Genomic DNA, 22,114 nt, shown 5'->3' on the forward strand with positions numbered 1-22,114 from the left:
TATTCTACGGTTGGTGCCTAAAGGTCTTTAAGAATAAGAAAGAATCAGTTTTTCACAGATGATCTAAGAAAACCACAATCCTTGGTTTTACAGCATTTTTCCTTTAATCTTTTTTTCATTTGAAGTAAGCTATAAAAACTCACACTCTTTAACATCAGATGGATTCAATAGGAAGGAACTATCCCCTCCTATTAGGTTTTGTTTTTAGATCATCCATTAATGGTATGAAATGCATTCCTATTGTACTTTCTGCCTCCATCTCTGTCCTCATCAATCTGGAGTGCTGCTAGATTAATTTTTCTATGAATTGGATATGATTTTCACATTCATGCTCAGAAACAAAGCAGCTTCTACACACTGAGAGAATAAAATTCACATCCTCTGGCTTGCCATTCAGGGCTCTATATTTACCTTACAGTGATCTTAACCATATCTGCCCTTCCAGTGTTATTTTTCCCTTCTCTCTTTCAGGTTCCAGTTTCCTGCATTGCTTGCTCTTCTTTGTACACACGATGTACTCTTTAACACTAGGGACTTAGATTACATTGTTGGCTTCTACATGTACTGTTTTGTTTCTTATCATATCTTAATGAATCATTTCCTCTTTATTCTTCAGGATTTATTTTAGAGATCCCTGTCTTCCTAAGCCAGGATTACTCACCTGTACTATTTGCAGACTCTGAAAATAAACAGTCCTCATTCTGAAAATTGGTGGCACTTCTTAAATTCTACCTTAAACTTAATCACTTGTGTTGATTAATTAACAATTATTGAGACTCTAACCTGCGTTAAACATGGTTTTAGGCTCTAAAGATATAGCAGTGAACAAAGCAGATAACAATCTCTGCCCTCATAGAGTTTTATCTTACAGTGTTACAGCTTCCTAGGAGAGTTTTAAAATATTGATTTATAATTACACCGGTATGTGAAGACAGGAAAACAAGTGTCAGAATATTTTTGTACTCAATGTTTCACAAAAGCAAAAATAAATTAGTTCTTATTAAGAAATGCTGCCAAAATGACTAAAAATGTGATAGTTCTTGGTATCACTCTATTTTGATGCACTAAGAAATACAGCTGCACTGGGGACATTGATAAATAAGTGCTGCTTAGGAAAGATGAATTAGTGAAGCACAAGTTCTCATTTGTGAAGACAAGAACTACAGAGAAACACCATAAAAAGACTGCCAAACTCAAGAGGAAGACTTTCCATGTCTGGTGCACATCCTGTTGTTTGTTTCAGGTTATTCTGTGAGGCTTGACTCAACTCCTCAGCTTCCCCTGATCAAGCAGTTGAGGTGGTCCCAGTAATGTTCTTACCATGACCCAAGTGGAGTCACCATGTTATCTTTATTGCCAAACCACTTCTGTTCTTGCCCCAGAACCAGTGAAAAAGTTACTGGATGCTGCTACTTTTCTCTTTTGTTGACAGCAAGCCCAACATATAAACATCTTTCTCAAGAATTTGTGTGAGGATTGAAATAAACTCTCCCTTCCGCTTTTCCCTTAAGAGTCCATCAGCATCATCTATTTATTCAGGTCTATCATGAAGTTATATTAATAATAAAAGTCAAGATTTCACTTGGCTCATGTGGGATCTTGTATTGTTTGAAAAGACTCATCTCCCTCTTTAATTTTCTGGGAGTCCCCAATGAATGTTTTATATATTTTCATTGACAGATTGACTGGGTGATCACATATTATGGAGTGGGTAGTCTTGTTGTGTCTACTAAATTGCAAGGTATTTTCTGGATCTTGTTTTTCTCTTTGGAGCCACTTTTGTTTCTTCTGAGTAACGAAATGCCCACCAGGCAGTGCTATTGATGACTGTTGCATCCCTGGATACCACCAAACACTCCAGGCAAGATATCCCTGTCAGGCCAGCTGCTGTTTTCTGCTGGGCACTAAGGACTTCTATCCAGCAACATTACAATTTTTGTCTTTTCCCATTGGGCACCAAGACACATAAACTGGAGTCTTCATGTGACCATAACTACTCGGTGGTCTAGGGAGAAATAAGAGAAATATTGTCTCCTTTTTCAATGTTTTATTCTGTTGCAAGTAGGGACTGGTGAAGAGCAAGCTTTTTGCTCTGGTACATTTCCAGAATAATTTAGTTATATTATTTTTATATTTTTACTTTTTCTGTTTTTCCATTTGTTTCCCTTCTTTCCTCCATTCCTTCCTTTATTCACTTTATTTTTGATCTCCCTCTCTCTCTCTCTCTGCAAATCATTCACCCTCTCTTTTCCTAAGCACTGAATACTAGTCTTCTGGGTGTAAATAGACAGAGCTGGTTAAGTCTTCTTTCTCTTATAAGTGATTTTGTAGACTTCTATCTCAAGTAAAAAGATTAAGAAGGTCAAACTCAATTCAACAGATAAGCTGTGAAATGTTCTATAGTATAATAAGCACTCAGAAAGTAACTGTTCAATGAAAGAATAAAATCCGTTTTATTCCTTACACAAATCTCAGTTTAAATGTAGTCTGAAATCACTGTACAGGTTTATTTTGTTACAACTTTTATTTCCTCTAAAGTCCTAAGTGTTTGCTTTTATTTAACTTTGCACCTTCTAAGCCTCCTATTTTATATTTTGTGTGTAATTGCCTAAACATGTTTTGAAGTAATGAATATTTCCTTTATAGTTGCACTAAAATACATAGGTGTGGTGTGTATCATATAGTAAAATATAATTAATAACTGTTATGTAGCCTAAAGAATCACATTTGGGTAGCCTTAGTATTCTTAGTATTGCTTGCATATTGTAATTTAAGATTTACGAAATGATTATCTTTAATCTTAAGGGCTAAAAACCTGTCCTTTGTAGTCTTACAGCTTAAAATTTTCTGCTTGAATTAACTTCTAGGAGTAGACATTTTGTAAAATGTGTTTATATGATTTCTATCAAAATGAAGGACTTTTTAAAAAATAAATGAAACAAAGGAATTAGGTAGTGTCACAAAAGTCAATGTAACACAAAGCAATAATCAAAGAATATTATCAATGTTTTAAGAAAAAAATAAATTTGTCCAGGGTCTTATGCTAAATACTATTTGTGTTCTGTCTTTGTATGACTAATTATGTATATGGTACAAATATATATTATAACATTTTTCTCCTCTTGTAGCAATAGGTCATTGCTTGGCATAATATTTCATCTAATAATAGGTGAATAGTTTTAGGATAGGCTGTAAGATCAGCAATAAGGATGACTTAAAGGAAGATGTTCACTTAGTGACAGAAGATGCTAAAAGTAATTTAAAAATGTAGAGGAAATGATACCCAGGAAAAGGCTTGTGTACCTGAAGCTGCAGTTATACTGGCAATTTAGGATGAAACAATTTGAGGTGAGACAGGAGTAACAATGTTAACATGATTGCTCATAGTTGTAATTTAAGTGGTATTATGATAGCACTAGACAACTGGAGTGCCTTGGTTAGTCTTGTGTATCTAAACAGGATAGTCATGCTAATGTTAAAATCAGAGGTTTTAAATGTAGAAACTAATTTTCTCTCAAGGCTTACACACTTACCAAGTAAGCATTAATAAAAAATTAGTGAATATATGATGTGTAAGTTCCCTAGTTCAGAAAATAGCACTGTCATGTGCTAGTTACTTAGGCCGGAAGAAAGTGCTTTTCTTTATCTTAAATATCAATCTGTCAGTAAGGCCACTTTATATAATTCCTCAATATTTTATAGATCTTTCTACTTGTTTCATCAAAATCACTGTAGTCCAAGTTGCCATAGTTTTCATCTGAACTATAGAATAGTCATTAAACTTACTTTCCTCAATACCTTTTCTCCCTATTCCAATCAGGTTTTTTTTTTTTTTTTTTCAGCTCAGTTAGTGAGCTTTTCAAAGGGAAAACCTTATAATATCAACTCCTTGCAACTAATCTGTCAATGGTTTCCATTGCTCTTAGAATAAAGAGAAAATTATTTTAATGCGCCAACAAGGACCAACAGAATATGGTCACTGTTTCTTCAGTATTATCTAGCTAGTGGTAACTCCCCAAATCTGTAATTACAGCTCAACTTGCCTCATAAACTCCAGACCCATATCCAGTTGCTTAAATGGCTGAAATGGATTCATTCTCCTCTGCACAGATTTTGGAGACTTTGATACATTGTGTCATGGCATTTTGCAATTTTGTTTAGGTTGTTCCTTTTCAGCATTACATTGCTCATAATACTTCCTTGCTGTTTTTTTAACTGTCTCTAGGTTTGATATCTTGTAATGTTAAATTTATTCTCAGAAATTACTTCAGAATACTTTTCAAGAATATTATGGTGGAAAATTACTAATCTAATAATCTCCTTGCAGAGATAGTAGACTATAAAATATTATCAATGCTTATCTGGAGCTAGCTTACAAGTAATTCTGATTTTCCTCTCATTGTATATCTATGTTTTCAAAATTCACTACAATAAACATGTTTTGTTTCTGTAATTATAATTTTAAAAAATGAGGGCTCACAGGCCAGGCGGGGTGGCTCATGCCTATAAACCTAGCAGTTTGGGAGGCCGAGGCAGGTGGATCACCTGAGGTCAGGAGTTCGAGACCAGCCTGGCCAGCTTGGCGAAACCTCGTCTCTACTAAAAATACAAAAATTAGCTGGTCGTGTTGGCGCGCGCCTGCAATCCCAGCTATTCAGGAGCCTGAGGCAAGAGAATCGCTTGAACTCTGGGGAGCGGAGGTTGCAGTGAGCTGAGATCGTGCCACTGTACTCCAGCCTGGGCAACAAGAGTAAAACTCTGTCTTAAAAAAAAGAGGACTCTTTTAAAAAGTCAAGATCTGAATTAAATACAGTATTGCTAGTAGAATGAACTGTTAATACAGTAACAACTGCAAAATCTTTACAAAATATGAAAAAACATAAAAGCACTGGAAGGCATCCTATATTAGATAGAAGTTGGAGATTATGCTCTTGAAAAACTGTATCTATACAGGATAAAAGCTGTGAATTTGTAGCTATTTTTCTTGTAATTTCTCCCACCCACTATGTCTATGGCAGCAGAAAACTAGTCTTATTAGCTGGAGATGACCAAGGCACAAACAAACAAAAATAAACTCAACTCAAGGCTGGAAAAATAACTGGGACTTTCAGCGGGAAATACTGTGAGACTACACAATTACTGAGAACAAAGCTGAGTATAAATTGCCTGGATCCCTAATTGACAGCAAAACTATACGTATACAGGAGAAAACCTAGAAACTTTCCAAAACCAGGCAAATATCAGAGAGGAAAGTCATCTTGAAAGACAGAACTTCACTCGTCAATATTTGTGTTTAACCTAGTCATTTTGCAAGCTATGCTGTCAGCTATTGCTAAATGCAGGATAGACAGAGTTAATACTTTGAGTCCAGTCTAGGGAATAGTCTAATAGAACCACAACAATAATAAACACAGAAAACAAAAAAGAAAATAATAACAATTAAAAAAAAAAACTCTCAGAAGAACAGAACAGATTGCAATATCTATAAAACTGTCTAATTTTCAATGAAAAATCACTAAACCTGCCAAGAAACGGCAAAGTGTGACCTACACACACACACGCACAAAAAAGAACGATCAGTAGAAATTGACTTTGAGTGGATTCAGAAACTGAATTTAGCCAATGAAACATATCAAAATTTTCATTTTAAATGTGCTGAATATTTAAAGGCAGATATGTTCAAATAATTAAAGAAAATTTGGTCTCCTGGGTAAAAAGTTAGAGGAAATCAACAGAGAAATTGAAACTACTGAAAAAATGTATGTTATAGTTGAAAAGTACAATACCTAAAAGGAAACACGTATAGATAGGCTCAACGGCATATTTGGGGTGGAAAAAAATTGTAAATTTGAAATTAGATTATTATAACTTACCTAACATGCGTAACAGATAGAGGAAAGCTTTTAAAAAAATAAGCAGGGGCTCAAGACCTGTGGGACAATATCAATTAGTCCAATATATATAGTCTATTTCTCAAGAGAGGAGGAAGAAAAGATACAATAAAAAATGTGAAATTATGATGGTAAAAATTTCACCAAATTTGGTAGAAAAGTAAAGTTCAGATTCAAGAATTTTTAATAAAAAGTCAAGTAGGATGAACACAAAGAAAACCACACACACACATTTTAGTTAAACCACCAAAAGTCAAAAAATTGAGAAAAATCCTGAAAGCAGTCAGAAAAGAATAATAAATTGTATGTATGGAAATAGTAGTACAATTAGTGATTGACTTATTATGTAAACTAGAGTCCAGAAGATATTAGAATGACATATTCAAATGGTTGGAAAAATCTTCTATCTACCAAGAATACTTTATACAATGAATCTAGCATAGCTTCTGTAAAAATTCTGAAGAAAGGTCTTTGGGTTGAGTGAAGAATAAGTACAGATGTACTCATATCCAAAAGAAGAAATGAAGTATTTGGTTTTGCTTTATTGCACTGGGTAGGACAACTGATAAGGTTTTGTATAGAGTGGTGAAAGCAGAAATCCCTGTCTTTTTCACAATCACAGAGGAGAGAAACTTTTAGTTTTTTTTTCACTAAGTATAATTTTAGCAGTAGTTTTTTGTTTTTGTAGATGCCCTTTATCAACTTGACAATGTTTCCTTCTATCACTAGTTTGCTGAGAGTATTATCATGAAGGGCTGTCGAAATTGCCAAAGATCTTATCTGCAAAAAGATAATAAAAAAGCTTTTCTTTTTACCTGATATGATGAATTGCAGTCAACTCTCATTATACATAGATCTGTATTTGTGATTTTATCTACTTGCTAAAATTTATTTGTAAGCTTCAAGTCAAAACTTGTGGTGCTTTTGCAGCATTTGCAGACATGCACAGAGGAGTGAAAAATTTGAGTCACCCAGTGTGCACATTTCCAGCTGAGGTCGAACAAGGCTACGTTCTGCTTTGTTTCAGCTGTCATACTATGACCAAGCATCCTTTTTATGGTGTATTGATTGGCACATTTTTTACAGTTTGTGCTTTTTATTAATTATTTCACTGTTTAAAATGGCCCCCAAGCATACCACTGAAGTGTTATCTAGTGTTCCTTACAGAGAGAATATGTGTGTTCAAGCTTCATTCAGGTATGAGTTAAGGTGCTCTTGGCTATGAGTTCAATGTTAATTAACAATATATATTAAATAAAGTGTTTTGAAACAGAAACACACATCCAACAGGGCTATATATTGATCAGTTGTTGAAAATGCTGTGACCAGAATCTCAGAGGAACCTAATCTTGCATTTCATCTAGGAGCAGTGATTCAGTATTCATTACTTCAATGTTGATGTACACTTTATAGAACCTAACTACTAAGAATGAGCATCAACTATATACTAATTGAAGTTCGAATGTTGAAACATTCTTACATTCTTGAAATAAATCCCATTTGGTGATTTTGTGTTAACAACTCTTTTTACTTGTTGTTGTATTTAATGTGTTGGTACTTTATTTAAAGTTTTTGTGTGCATGTTCCCGAGGGATATTATTCTGTTTCTTCTTTGTAAATTTTTCTGTTTGGAATGCGGATAACATTGGCCTCATAAAATGAGTGAGGAGGCATTTCCCTCTCCTCTATACTCTGGATATATTTTTGTAAAATTGTCATTATCTCTTCCTTAAATATTTGACAAAGTCCATCAGTAAAACCATATAAGCCTCCAGTTTACTTTGTTGGAGAGATTTTAAGTATCAATTTGATTATTTAGTAGATTTAGAAATATTCAGTTTATCTATTTCTTTTTCATTGATTTTGAGAGTTGGGAGTCTTTCAAAGAATTTTATTATTTCATCTAAGTTTTTGAAATTATGGATGTAGAATTGCTCATAGTATTATTAACCATAGTGATAGTCCCTCTTTGATTTCTTATATTTGTAATTTCTGTATTTTCTCTTTTTTCTTGATTGGCTTCAGTTTTACTGATTTGTTTTTCAAGGAATGAAATTTTAGTTTTATTTATTTCTTTTTTTGTTCTCCTTGACTTCTGCTTTTATTTTTCATTTATTATTTTTATTTTTTTCCTTCTACTTGCTTTGGATTTAATTTTCTCTGTTATTTCTACGTTTCTTAAAATGGAATCTTAGAATATTGTTTCAAAGTGTTTTCTCTAATGTAATGTAAACATTTAATATACACATTTTCTATATTTAATATATAAATTCTCACAAAGTCCTGCTTTAGTGGCATCACCCAAATTTTACTATGTTATGTTTTTACTTTCATTAAATTCAAAATATTGTTAACTTCCCTGTTGTGTTCTCTTTGTCCCCCATGGCCTATTAGAACTGTATTGTTTAATTTCCAAATATGCAGAGGGATTTTCTAGGTATCTTTTGGCTACTGGTTTCTAATTTTAATCTATTATTGTTATAGAACATGTTTCCTAGGGAATTGTTAGAGAATTGTTCGTTAAAATTAAATCAAAATTAAAATCAATCCTTTAATTTTGTTGAGGTTTGGTTTTTGGCTTAAAATACGGTCTTTCTGGAAGAATGTCCCATTTGCATTTGAAAAGACTATATATTAAGCTATTATTTAGTGGCATATTCTATAAATAGCAAGTAAATCAAGCTGATTTATAATGTTCTTCAGGTCTACTAAGTACTTACTGAATTTCTGTCTATGCTTTAATTTTTTGTTGAAAGCTCACATCTTGTGTAGGACAATAGAGGCAGAGTAAATCGACTTTATGCCTGGAAATTGGTAAATGGGCACATATTTTCTTTTGCTAGTCCTCTGGTGTGGAAGGCTGAGTCAACAAGTTAGGAATGAAATGGTGCTTGGGCTATTTTGCTGTTATGGTAAACTCCTGTGCACCACAGACTTAGAATTCCTCTAGCATTACCTTGTGTTTAAGGTGGGGCTGGTTTACTACAAGGATTCTCTCAATATTTGCTTTATCCTGAGCTCTAGGTCTTTCTTTTGAACTTGTGTCTCAGCACGGGTCTTTCTTCACCCCTTTGTCTCTTTCTAAACAGAAGCCGTTTGTCACTTGGTGCTGCTATAGCAATGGTATAGGCTGGAACACAAAGACATCTTCTACTATTCTGGTTCAGCCTCCATCTTAAATAGACACTGTGTCCCTGGATTCTGGTGGGTGGGCTGTCTCAGGGTTTCTGCTCTCCTCCCCCTGTAGGTTTTAGCATGGAATTTATTTTTCTCCTCTCTCAGGGGTAAAAGGCATTTTCTGTTTTCTTCCTTCAGCAGTTCCAGTGCCTTAGAGGGAATGTCTTCACCAGTGCTCTAAAAGGCAACAGGATTTTCTGCCCCATATCCAGCAGCTTAAGACTTTTGTTTCAAAACGGAATAGGAGAGAAAAATCTCTCCTCTCATGCCTTTCTTGCAGTACTGTTGCCTGTTTTTAACTTTTTATATAAGTGGAATCATTCAGTATGTACTTTTTTGTGTCTGTTTTCTTTCACTCAACAGTATGTTTGAAATGTTTTTATGTTGCTTTGTATACAGTTTTTTCAGATTTCTGCAAGCTTGATTGACAAAAATTTTATATATTTAGGGCATACAATGTGATGTGTGTATTTACATATATATGGAGGTATACTGGAATGATTACCACAATCAAGCTAATAAACATATCCAACACCTCCCAACACCTCTCATAGTCAATTGTGTGTGTGTGCGTGTGTGTGAGAAAACATTTGTGATCTACTCTCTTAAAATATTTTGCCAGTTGCGGTGGCTCCTGCCTGTTATCCCAGAGACCCAGTAGGTCAGGCAGAATAATTGCTTGAGGCCAAGAGTTTAAGACCAGCCTCTGCCACACAGTGAGAATTCATCTGTAAATTTTTTTTAACAAATTAACTTGGTGTGGAATCACACACCTGTAGTCCCAGCTACTTGAGAGACTGAGGCAGAAAGGTTGCTTGAGCCTAGGGGTTTGAGGCTACGGTGAGCTATGATCACGCTATTGCATTCCAGCCTGGGTGACAGAGTGAGACAATGTCTCAGTGAAATCAAGTATGCAACCCATTATTATTAACTATAGTCACCATGCTGTACATTAGAGCTCCAGTACTTATTCATCTTATATCCAACAGTTTGAAAAATATCTCTCTTTCTTTTCCTCACCTCCAGAACCTGGCCACCGCTATTCTACCTATTCTGTTACCAGGAATTCAATGTTTCTTTTAGATTCCACATGTGAGTGAGATCGTATAGTATTTGTCTTTCTGTGTCTTGCTTATTTCACTTAGTATAATGTCCACATTGTTGCAAATGATAGGATTCTTTTCTTTCCAAAGACTTAAAAAAATATTTCCTTCTGTTGCTTCTGTACCATGGCTATTGTGAACAGTGCTGGAATAAACATGCAGTGCAGATATCTTTTTGATATAGTGATTTTATTTCATATATAGATTTTATTTTCTTTATAACCAGAAGTGGGATTGCTGCACTGTATCTTAGTTCTATTTGTAATGTTTTGTGGAACTTCTAAATTCTTTTCCATAACGGCTCTACCAACTTACATCCCTACCTACTGCAGGAGGTTGAATTCCCGACAGCTTGGACTGACACAGCTATTCCCCCTGCCACTTGCAGTTCTCCGAATAACCACAGAATGTACCAAAAAATGTGACATCTTCAGATAAGGATAACAACCGTATCCTTATCTGTGCCTCTGTTTCTTAGAGAACAGGATGTTCTCCAGTGCTTACACTCAGTGAGCGCAGTGTTGCCCAGGGTATATAAACTTAAGGCAGAACATGTTCACATTTTCGAGGCTCCTTAGCAACATTGCAATGTGGGAAATGGGCAGATGAGCTGCTTTTCTGAGTCTTGGGGGACTGGCTTGCCATGGAGCCCAGGCTTCCATTTATTCTTGCCGCCTGTCTATAAATAATACGTCTGCATTCACTGACTTGTGTGAGTGTCCTGTTTCACTGGACTCATGCAGGTGGTAGAGCTACTGGGGCTCTTTCCCTCCTTTCAGCTGTCCCCATAGTGTTGGGGCTATTGGGGCACCTGGGTCTACTCTAAGTTCCTGGCAGAATGAAACATCTTCAAACCAACAGTGAACAAGGATTCCCTTTTCATCCTTGCCAGTACTTAACGTCTTTTGACTTTTTGATAATATCCATACTAACAGGTGCGAGACGATACCTCATTTGGGTTTTGATTTGCATTTCCCTGATGATTAGTGATATTGAACATATTTTCATGTACCTGTTGGCCTTTTGTATGTCTTCTTTGGAAAAATGTCTGATCAGGTCATTTGCTCATTTTGAAATCAGGTTTTTGTTTTTTTTTTTCTATTGAATTGTATGATGTTCTGTGTATAGTTTGTTCATTATTATTGTTGAAGCGAATTCCATTTATCAATGTACTGCTATATTCTTATCCATTCTATCGCTATTGGTTATTTGGATGTTTCTAGTTTGTGTCTATTACGAATAGTACTTCTGCGTGAGTTTTTATATATGAGTTTTTTTTTTCCTGTTGGGTCTATTTATATCTATAAGGCAAATTGTTGAGTCATAAGATGTATATAATCAGTTTTAGAAAGCCTTACCTAACGTTTTTATACTGATTATATATACAAATATGTATTTCCTCTAGCAATGTAAGTAGGTTTCATTTCCACCAAATCCTTTCCAATACTTTTATTGTGTCTCCTTTGCATTTTCGCCATTCTGGAGAATATTGAATGTTTTAACTTTTATTTCTCTGATGACTAATGAAGTTGGTGAACTTTCACATGTTGATTGGCTATGTGGATAGCTTCTTTTGTGAAGTGCTTGATCAAGTTATTTGTTCATATTTCTATTATGGGAATTTTCTTCATATTTCTATCACTGGTACAGAATATGAAGACCAGATTTGGACTACACGTATATGTGAACTGATTTAGGATTTTGCAGTGTAGTGAGGAGGATGCCCTTTAATAGATGTGGGTGGTGGTACTATAGATTTTGAACTTTTTAAGTGATAATAGGAAGGACTGTGTCTGCTTTGTTCAGCCTGCTTTCTACAGTATTTACAATACTATGAATAAATGAGTAAATGGGTTAATAAATGACTCAAATCTCCTTTCGTGATTAACAATGTCTATACTTACTATCCATAGGTGTTACTGGAATTTTTGTTTTTCCATGTACAAGTTCTCCTCATTTACAATGGGGTTATGTCCCCAAAAAACCATTATAAGTTGACAATGTCATGTGTCAAAAATGCATTTAATATGTTTAACCTATAGCTTAACCTAGATTATCTTAAATGTGCTCAGGACACTTACATTAGCCTACAGTTGGACAAATTCATCAATCACAAAGCCTATTTGATAGTAAAGTGTTGAATATATCATGTAATTTATTGAATACTGTACAGAGAATGGAAAACAGAATGGTTGTATGGGTACCCAAAGTACAGTTTCTGTTGAATGCATACTGCTTTTGCACTGTTATAAAGTTGAAAAATCCTAAACTGAACCATTGTAAGTTGAGTACTATCTGAACTGCTAAATTATTAACCTCAAAACTCTGTTGGTTTAATCAGAGGCTAAATATATAAGTTTCATAATTTTCAGGATATTAATGGAAATGATGGTTGTCTTGCTGGAAATAAGTTATATTCTTAGTGAGTTTTTGCAAATGTTATATTCAGTCAGTACAACATTTTAAAAAGAAGAGATTGATTTGTAATTTCTAATCAATGTCTCATCATTTTCATTATCTTTTTTTTATCACACTATACCCTATTAAAGATGTGATTTTTTGCCTTATTTGAAACAGAATTTAAAAGAATTCATGGTAGACATTCTGTGGAGTTTAAAAATAGTAAACATTGAATGTCAGTTTTACAAAATCTGAAATTTCTTTAAAACATTGTTATTAGGGGCAGGACTTATAAATTTATATAGACTGTGATGTGAATATTATATAACTGTAAAGGCAAATAGTTGATATGTAATAGGGGATATATTTTCTATGATGCTCTTCCTAAAACCGATTAAAAAACCATTCAGTTTTAAAATTAGAATGTGAAAGGTCATGGAAAAAGTGGTTGGATTTATCACTTGTATGTTATCTAAATGGAACACATTTGTACCAACCTACTGAAACAATTTCATCTGATTTAGTCACTGTTAGCACAGCTTAAAATATAATTCACTAGGAATATGTCTGCAAACCCATTGACTGTAGACATTGTACTATGCACAATATAAAGCTATCGGTAAGAAAAGCCCTTCAGAAGCAAGGTAGCCTTTGCAAATTGTTTGGAATTAATTTGTTTTGAGTAAATGGAAATTAGTCTGTTAAATGAAGCTTATGAAAAAAAGGATTACAAAGGGGTAGGAGACCATCTCATCAGGATAGCTTAAAAACCACACATTTGTATGAGTCAGGAGAAGCACTGTCCTTTAAAGATGATCGTATTCTTTCCAATTGCCTGAGCTTTGTGCCTCCTGATGTAATCTGAAGATCTGGCAAAGTATAAACATATTTAGAATCTTATTCATTAGAATACTGAACTCATCCATCAGCAGGATTGACAAGGTCTGAGACAAAGCATTTTGCCTGGCACACAACCTGTACTGAGATTTTCCTGTGGCTATAATGTAGCACACCTGACAGATGTGTAAGTCATTTAACCCAGCAGGCGGTACTCATAAACACCACAGACCGGCACTTAACATGATAGGGATTATTTTTCTTTTGTCTGCCTGAAGTTATATGGCCTATGATCAATAAAGGATTGAGGCATAACTAGCTAAAACATAGGGTGTGATATCATTTATATGCAACATTTCTTTTGCTTATAAAGCTTTCAAAATGTCACAGAAGCTGAGATAATTTTTGACACAGGTGAAACACGCAAACCATGCTTCCTTTTTTATGATCCTAACTGATTTAGAAAAGAAAAGCATCAAAGATGTTATTTGCTCATGGAGTAATGATAATATGTTACCTGTTGTATTCTTGATAGTTCCTTAAAAACATAATGGGCTTTATTAAATCCATGTTAATTTTTAAATTGAACTTGGTGAAAAGGAAATGCAACTGCAAGGATAGTATTTGAAATTCTCAAGAACAATGCGTCTGAACCAGAAAAAGAAAGGCAGAAATGAATATACAGATGTAGTTTTTCAAATTATACTGTATGTCCTAAGGGAAGGAGATAGATGCTATTAATTTAAATGTCATGTTTGCATTAGAATGAAGCACAGCAATTTTAAATTTGGCTTTATTAAAGTTTCTTTTTTAGCTCAAGTTTATCATTTGGTAAATAGCAATTGGAGCAACTGCTCATTGATAAAGTTTATTTAGGTCCTTTGAGGAGAGGTAACAAGTAGGGGGCAGAGGACGCACAATGATTTCAAAATAGCATTTCATTGCATTTACAAATTATTACATAATCAAAATCTTCTTGCAGTCTGCAACTATGCACGGAGTTTAGAAATAGAAAAATTAACAATACCTTAAGGGAACATATAAATACAACAATTGCACCATGGTGCTTCCCTGGCATAAATAACACTTATTTTAGAAGCTGTTTTTGTAAGCATGGATTTCTGAGGAAAAGATTCCAGTTTTGTTTTACATAGGTCATGGCTTTTAAAAGTTTGCTTTAGGGTTCAGTGATTTGCTGGGTGCAGCTGTATATGCAGATGCAGAAATTGTTTCATCTTGGAAAATAACTATAGGTTAGCACTTTTGTGCCAAAATAAGTCTGTGGAAGTTAATGAAAACATTATTTCAGGCTATGCCAAAACACAAAGAATAGTTAGGTATTCTGAAAAACAAATACATATCAGAAAGGCTGAAATACTCAAACAATTTCCTTTTCCAATGTTTTGTTTATGTCTGCTGCTAGTTACAGTATGCTAACTGCTTTCCTTTCACTGACATTCTAACTCCTATATTTGCAGGCTAACGATCTTTAATTTTTGGTCAATTGATGGTATTTTTTGAAAGATTTTTCGTAGCTAATTTCTGAATTAGACATTTTGCTATGTTAGCTACTTTGGAAAGGAACTTCTTAAGTCCAATGTGATCTCTATGTGTATATCTGTGGCTTTATTTTCATTTTAAACAAAATAAATAGAGAGTGGTCATAGCCTAGAAATGATTTAAATAGTACTTACAATGTAGATGCTGAGTGTATGCTAGTCCCCTCAACTGGGAAGATTTTTCCTTCAGGTTTAAGCTCAATTTCCATTTCTTTGGGAAAGACTTACCTGGCCTTGCTGAGTAGGTCAAGTTCACCTGTGATGTGCTTTCAAAGTACCATGTAACACTGCTTTTTAGTGACTGTTGCCATTGCAGCTTCACATTTATTTTTTGCTATTTGATTAATATTAGTATCTGTCTATCCTACTACACACCAAGCCCTAGAATTATAAGAATTGTATGTTTTTCTCATTCTTATATCCTTGGTGTCCAGCACGTGATGGTGATCCAATAAATGCTTGAAGAATGAAAGCACATTATATAACACTACTCTATAATATTGATACAGTTTCATAATGTTTAAGTATAATTTTGAAACAGTCTTAAAACAGACTACTGTTCTGGCTTTTTGCTTTGTATTATGTCGTCTTGGCAGATCAATCAAGAAATTCCTACTTTGGAATCATTTGAGAGATATATCCAGAAGTTGGATATACATTGGAGGACCTGGCTTAGATGTGTGGCCATCACAGTGTTATTGATTTCTCACCCTCACACCATTAACCTCATTCCTCACTCACGGTCAGGCTCCTGCTTCGGACCAAAGAGGAGTAAAAATTATTTCCCATCAATGGATACCTGAGAAATAGAAAACACCTCAAAGGGGAAAATGCTGAGAAAAGATTTAGAGATGATTCAAAGTATCTTGAAGACAGGAGAAGCAAATGGAGTGAGAACGTTAAGCCTCAGTAGGCATTTATTGTCTTTTAACCTAGAGATTTAAAAAAAAAAAGAACAAAGAAGAGAAACTCTCAATTCCTGACCTGTCTCTTTATGTTCAGGCATGAAATAAGAAAATTAAACTATTTGTGAATTTAAAAAATACATCTAGAAAAATAAATCAAACGTTTCTGAACTTTGATATCTGAGTCTTAAACGTTTTGGAAGGAGTCTTTACTCTTCTGGTATTACAGCAGATAACCAGTATGTTCCCTATTTTCAACTATCTTCTTCCATGATATCAATGTGAAAATCATAAGCAAGCACTATATACATATAAATACTTTCAATCTGTTTTGTCATTTTATCTGGGAGGCAGTAGAGTGTAGACATTAAGAACAGTGTGGTGTAGAGATTAAGAAATGGATTAAAAGATGCAATGTATATGCCATGTTTAATAGTACAGTGCCTGATAACATGGTTGATGTTCTGTAAAATGCTGGTCACTTTTCTCATTATGTTTGTTGCCATAGTAGAATGGAATGTCCCACTGTCCAGTTTACTCAAGCACTGTTCTCAATGCTGGGGTTTCCCAATTATGACACTTCTACCCTTCTGTATATTAAAGATCTCCAGATTAATTTTGGGAAACCTAAAATATTCTGGGCCTTCAAAAAAAAAAAAGTGCACATGAACACCCAGGAAATCTGCATGGAGCTCAGACAATTCTCATGAAGGGACCTGATGACCAGAAGCCCATATCCCTCTGTGAGGAGAGGTACAGCCTGCATGTCTTCTCTGTCTGAGTAAACATTACTCTGAGTAATGTTTCTTGGTGTTGGCTTAGCTTCCATGCAGCTCCCAGAGTGTTTGTGCATCTGCGCATGCTGACCCCCCTTCTCTCCACCTACTCATCTCAGATTCAGCTCCTTTTCTCCCACCTTTGATGTCCAATAAGGCAATACCTTATTCACCAACTTCCCCATCCCTCCCACATCACTATAGGTGACTCACCTTAATTTTTCAAGGGGGTGTGGGTGGAATGATCTAATTCTTCTTCTAGTGTCTTTCCTTATTTATTACTTTGCCCGTGAAAACCTTCTTCTATTTAAAAAAAAAAAAACAACTCTAAAATGTCTCTTCTGCAAGTAAAAAATAAGATAAACCAAACACTGATTGTATCTTGATCTTTTTTGTTTTGTCTTTGCACTATAAAATTCTATTTCTCTCTAACACAATAGTGAAACTCTTTACCTATGGGGGTGCGAGGGGATTCACATATAAGGAATTAAGAAAAAGAAAACAGCATGGATTAATATTCCAATTTACTATTTTGCTACATTATTATCAAATTCCAACTTAACACTATCAAATAAACTGTCACTCTTATTTATTAACACAAAACTAACACAGTGGCAATGCAAATATCTTGTTCACAGCAACAGCCCAAATAAAGACCAGGAACTCTGACTTCAAAGCTCACAGTGTAGTGCTTCTTCAAAAAGACTATGTTCCCTCTTGTCTCAGGAACTTTGCATACCCTGCTTTCTTTGTCCAATGCCTGGCTAAATTGCACCATCATGGTTTCCAAAATGGGAGGCATGCTGTGTATCACAGGGTTTGCACAGGATGATCCATCAATAAGTAGGAAGAAAATATACAGTTCTTATTTATGTATTTCTATCTATGAATTAAGAATGATTAAAATGTTACAAACGTTTACTTTGACTTACTACAGATGCCCTTGAGGGATTTTGAAAAAGAAAGGAAGTTCCACAATGAGGAGAGGGCAAGGCAGAAGCCTCATTCTTGTTAACACTGTGCACAGCAATGTTTGTAGTTTATGCATGCCCAATTAAGTGGATTTATGGGTTATACTCTTATTCTAAATAAATTGATCTTCACAAAATGGGGAAAGGCAATAAAAGGTTTTCTGAATAGAAACTGTAAACTGAAGATAATTTAATACTATTATTGCAAGCACAAGCAAGTGACAAAAAAGAACAAAGCTGACATATCAACTATGGTATGAGCTTTGTTTTCTAGTCACACAAAACAAAGACAATTAGACAATATATTAGCCAAGAAACTAGAAGTTCTCAAGAAGATTAGAAGAAGATTTTACATACAATGTTTCTTTAAGTTACAATTTGTCTTTTCACATCTTGTGTTTTAAGATGTGGGAAAATGGTGTCAGTGTGGAAAAATAAGGGGGGTGTGAGTATCTGCATTCACTTCCAATCAATTGATAATTTGGTTTACGAATGCCATTCCTATATTATTACCTGCAGAATGATCACATGTGTATTTGTGACTTTTTTGGTCCTGATTATACATATAGTATTCTTAACAATAAACCTCACTATTTGTGTGTAATTTGTGCTTTATTATCCATTAACTGTTGATGGTGATGCATGTATATAATTCATAAATGCATATTTTTAATGGATGGAGCATATGGGGTTCATGATAAAAAGTTACTAATCCTTTCTAAGCATTTAGGATTCAGCTTGGACATTATAGGCATACCTTTGAGATATTGTGTGTTCCATTCCAGACCACCAAAATATAAAGCAAGAGAAATGGATGGGGGAATAGCCCTTTGGTGGGACAGTCAGAACACACACACCATTTATCAATTAATTCACGATCTTTCATGGGTGTGGTTTCTGGCACCCCAATACAATTACAATGTTAATATCAAAGATCCACAGATTACAGATTACCATAATGGATATAATGACAACAATTTTTTTGAAATGTTGCAAAAATTACTAAAATATGACAGACAGGAAGTGAGCACATGCTGTTGGAAAAATGGTGTCAATAGAATTGCTTGAAGCAGGGTTACCACAAACCTTTAGTTTGTAAACAGTGTGAAAGGCAATAAAGTGAAGTGCAGTAAAACAAAGTATGCCTGTATGTTTTTATTGTAACGCTTTTGCAGAATCTACAAGAATTGACTCTTTTCCAGCTACCTCTTAACCAAGTCTGTGATGGCAGGGACAGTGTCTTACTCATATTTGAATTCCCATGACAGAGCCATGTATCTGACAAAGAGAAGTCATGTGAGGAGACTAAAAAGACATATTCACCAAAAACTACCAGAGACTTAGCTGATACCATAAAATTGAACTCGGGCAAACCTAGGCATAGCTCTCTTCTTTCAAGTTGTTCTTTAAAGTCCAGGCAGGTACTTTCCTCTGCTCCCTATGGTGTCCCTGCATGCCTCTTTTTTTGGTTGGGCTTCTCAGTGGACTCAATATTCAGCATACTGAGTACTTTCTCCAGTCACTTCTGCCTGTGGCTTCTGTAAGATAGCAAAAATTAGCAAGAATTTTTTGTGACTCATACTCAGCAATGGGTCTAGCTCCAGCTCTCATTGCCTTATTCTACTTTAGTCCTTCCTCTTCTTAAGCAGGTCACAACATGGATAACTGATGAGAGAGAGGTTGAGGTATCTAGTAAGGGTTAGAGGGAGCAAGTGGACTCTCAAACTGTCTCTAAGCAGCACTCATTACCTTCAGCTATAATGATTACATATGGAATGACAGTAATAGTCGCAAGCAGCCACATGTGCTGGAGGTAAGTGGTTACGTTATAACACTAGAGAGAATAAGGCTAATGGCAAACACTACGAGGAAACTGTTATAGGAATCCAGGTTGTGCTAAAGGGGTCCCAAAACAAAGTAGAGTCAGTGGAATTGCAGGGATGTAGATGAATTTGAGAAATATGAAGGAGGTAGAAAGTAAGGATTTGAGTCCTGCATGATCTCATGTTTCTTGCTTGGACAGTTGCATGCTTGGAGATGCCATTCATTAAGAAAGGGATCATTTAATAGTATTCATGTGTATACATAGCACATTTTCTTTATCCATATACACAGTAGACAAAATACAGTCATCCTTTGGTATCCATGGGGGATTGATTCCAGGAACCCCTGTGGACACCAGAATCCACAGATGCTCAAGTTTCTTATATAAATCGACTGAGTATTTGCATATAACCTATGCAAAGCCTCCCATATATTTTAAGTCATCTTTAGATTATTTATAATGCAAAACACAATCTAAAAGCCATGTAAATTGTTGTTATCCTGTATTGTTGAGGGAATGACGACAAGGAAAGAAGATTGAACATGTTCAGTACAAATGAAATTTTATATATATATATATATCTTTGGAAATATTATATATATATCTTTGGAAATATATGTATATATTTGGAGATATGTGTATATATATATATATATATATTTCCAAATATTTTTGGTCTGTGGATTGCTAAATGCATGAATGGGGAACTCACAGATATGGAGGGCTGACTGTACTGCATAATTGCATGTGTATGCAGAATCTGAAATAGGGAAATTCATAGAAACAGAGTAGAATGGTGCTTACTAGGGTCTAGAGGCAATAGGGGGATTGAGGGGATGGGATTGAGGAGATGTTGGTCAAAGGATACAAAATTTCAGTAGACAGGAGGAGTAAGTTCTAGAGATCTATTGTACAACATGGTGACTATAGGTAATAGAAAATATTTTATATATTTGAAAAATGATGAGGGCAGATTTTAAGCATTTTCACTACAAAAAATAAGTATGTGATATAATTATAGTTTGATTTAGCCATTCCACAAAGTATGCATATATCACATCATGTTGTACATTATAAATTTATGGAATTTTATTTATTAATTTAAGGAATAAAAAAAATAACTGATGAAAAAACACAGTCCCTTTATTGGTTCCATTCTGAATCTGGTCTCCACATTCAATCGGGGAATGAAATTTGACAAATAGCCTTTTTATATTTTCGTGGGGAGGCCTAGATCACATTCTTTATGACTACACTCTAAAACATTCACTGCACTCCTCAAGCCTGTGTTGGAAAACTCACCATCCTGCTCTCCCTACCTGCAGGATCATCCCAGAGACAAACTGCTCCCCTACTGCTCAAAGAAATTAGAAGTAATCAGGCAGAGTACACCACCCCCTCTTCCCTTTCTGTCATCCCCACTTCCAATCATTCCCCATTCTGTCTGTTTCTTGATTATCTTTGGAGTCCCCCCACTTTTCTTTTATTTCCCCACTATTGCTACCCAGTCCGGATTTTTAGAGGCTTTTACCTTGATTTTTGCAGCAGCCTGGTCATGGTTCTCTAGTTTCCTCTCATTGTTCTCTCCATTCTATCCTCCACTTTGAAACCAGAGTGATATTTCAAAATTGCAAATCTAATTCTGTCACTCCTTTGCTTCAAACCTTGCAATGGCATCTTAGCCTGACTTCACAACACGGCTCACTTAGAATTCTCTAACATTGTCTCTTACCACATCTCCCTGTTCTCTCCACACTGATTCAATTCTTAAAATGTACCACATTTTTTTTTATTATGGTCAGATATTTGCACATACTGTCCCATTTGAAATGAAATATAATTTATTTTGTATTTGTATTACTGATATTTCTAATGTTGAATCTTAAAGTTTTTATTTAAATGTCACTTCCTCCTGGAAGTTTTTCTGATTCTTACTCCTTCCCTGAATTAGGGAAATATGAATTAGGTTCCCCTCTTACGAACCCACACTGCATCTTATATTTTTCCTATCACAGCACATCATGAAGCTTAGTAATTTTCTGGGTTTCTTTCATAAGAATCCCACAGGGCACTATATAAAGGCAAGACCTGTTTCTGTCTCATAACTGTCTCTTAGTACCCAATAAAGTTGCTATTATATAGTAAATGTTCTTTAAATACTTCTAAAGCATAATAAATGTTGAATGATTTATATGACATTATTCTATAAATTTGAGCCACTTTCAACGTGTATAACCTAGATTAAATAAAGAATAAATGTCTATGAAAAAAGACTTTAAAATAAATAATACATTGCTTGACTTTTATCAATGTAGATATCCAGTCTTGATGACTCAACACATTGGAATTTTGCTTTTGCCCATCTGGAGTATTTTGATAATTACTTAACGCATTTTTTAATAGACATACCATCTGCAAATTTCAGTCTTGCCGTCTTTTCCTAATCTGTCACTCAACACTGAGGTCCTGGAAAGCCTGAATTCCTGAGATTTTGATTGATGTGAATATAACTTCTAATTACATTTACTCATGAACATCAGAATATTTTGAAAGTAGGCCCTTTTTTAAACTTAACTGTGAATAGCCATTTATCATTTTTCTTCTGCAGAGCATGGTTCTCCATGCTATGTTAATTATCACTTGTTGAATCCATCCTGCTCATAACCATCA

This window comes from Trachypithecus francoisi, unplaced genomic scaffold (genome assembly GCF_009764315.1).
Source record: "Trachypithecus francoisi isolate TF-2019V2 unplaced genomic scaffold, Tfra_2.0 Lachesis_group3, whole genome shotgun sequence".
Taxonomy (NCBI): Eukaryota; Metazoa; Chordata; class Mammalia; order Primates; family Cercopithecidae; genus Trachypithecus; species Trachypithecus francoisi.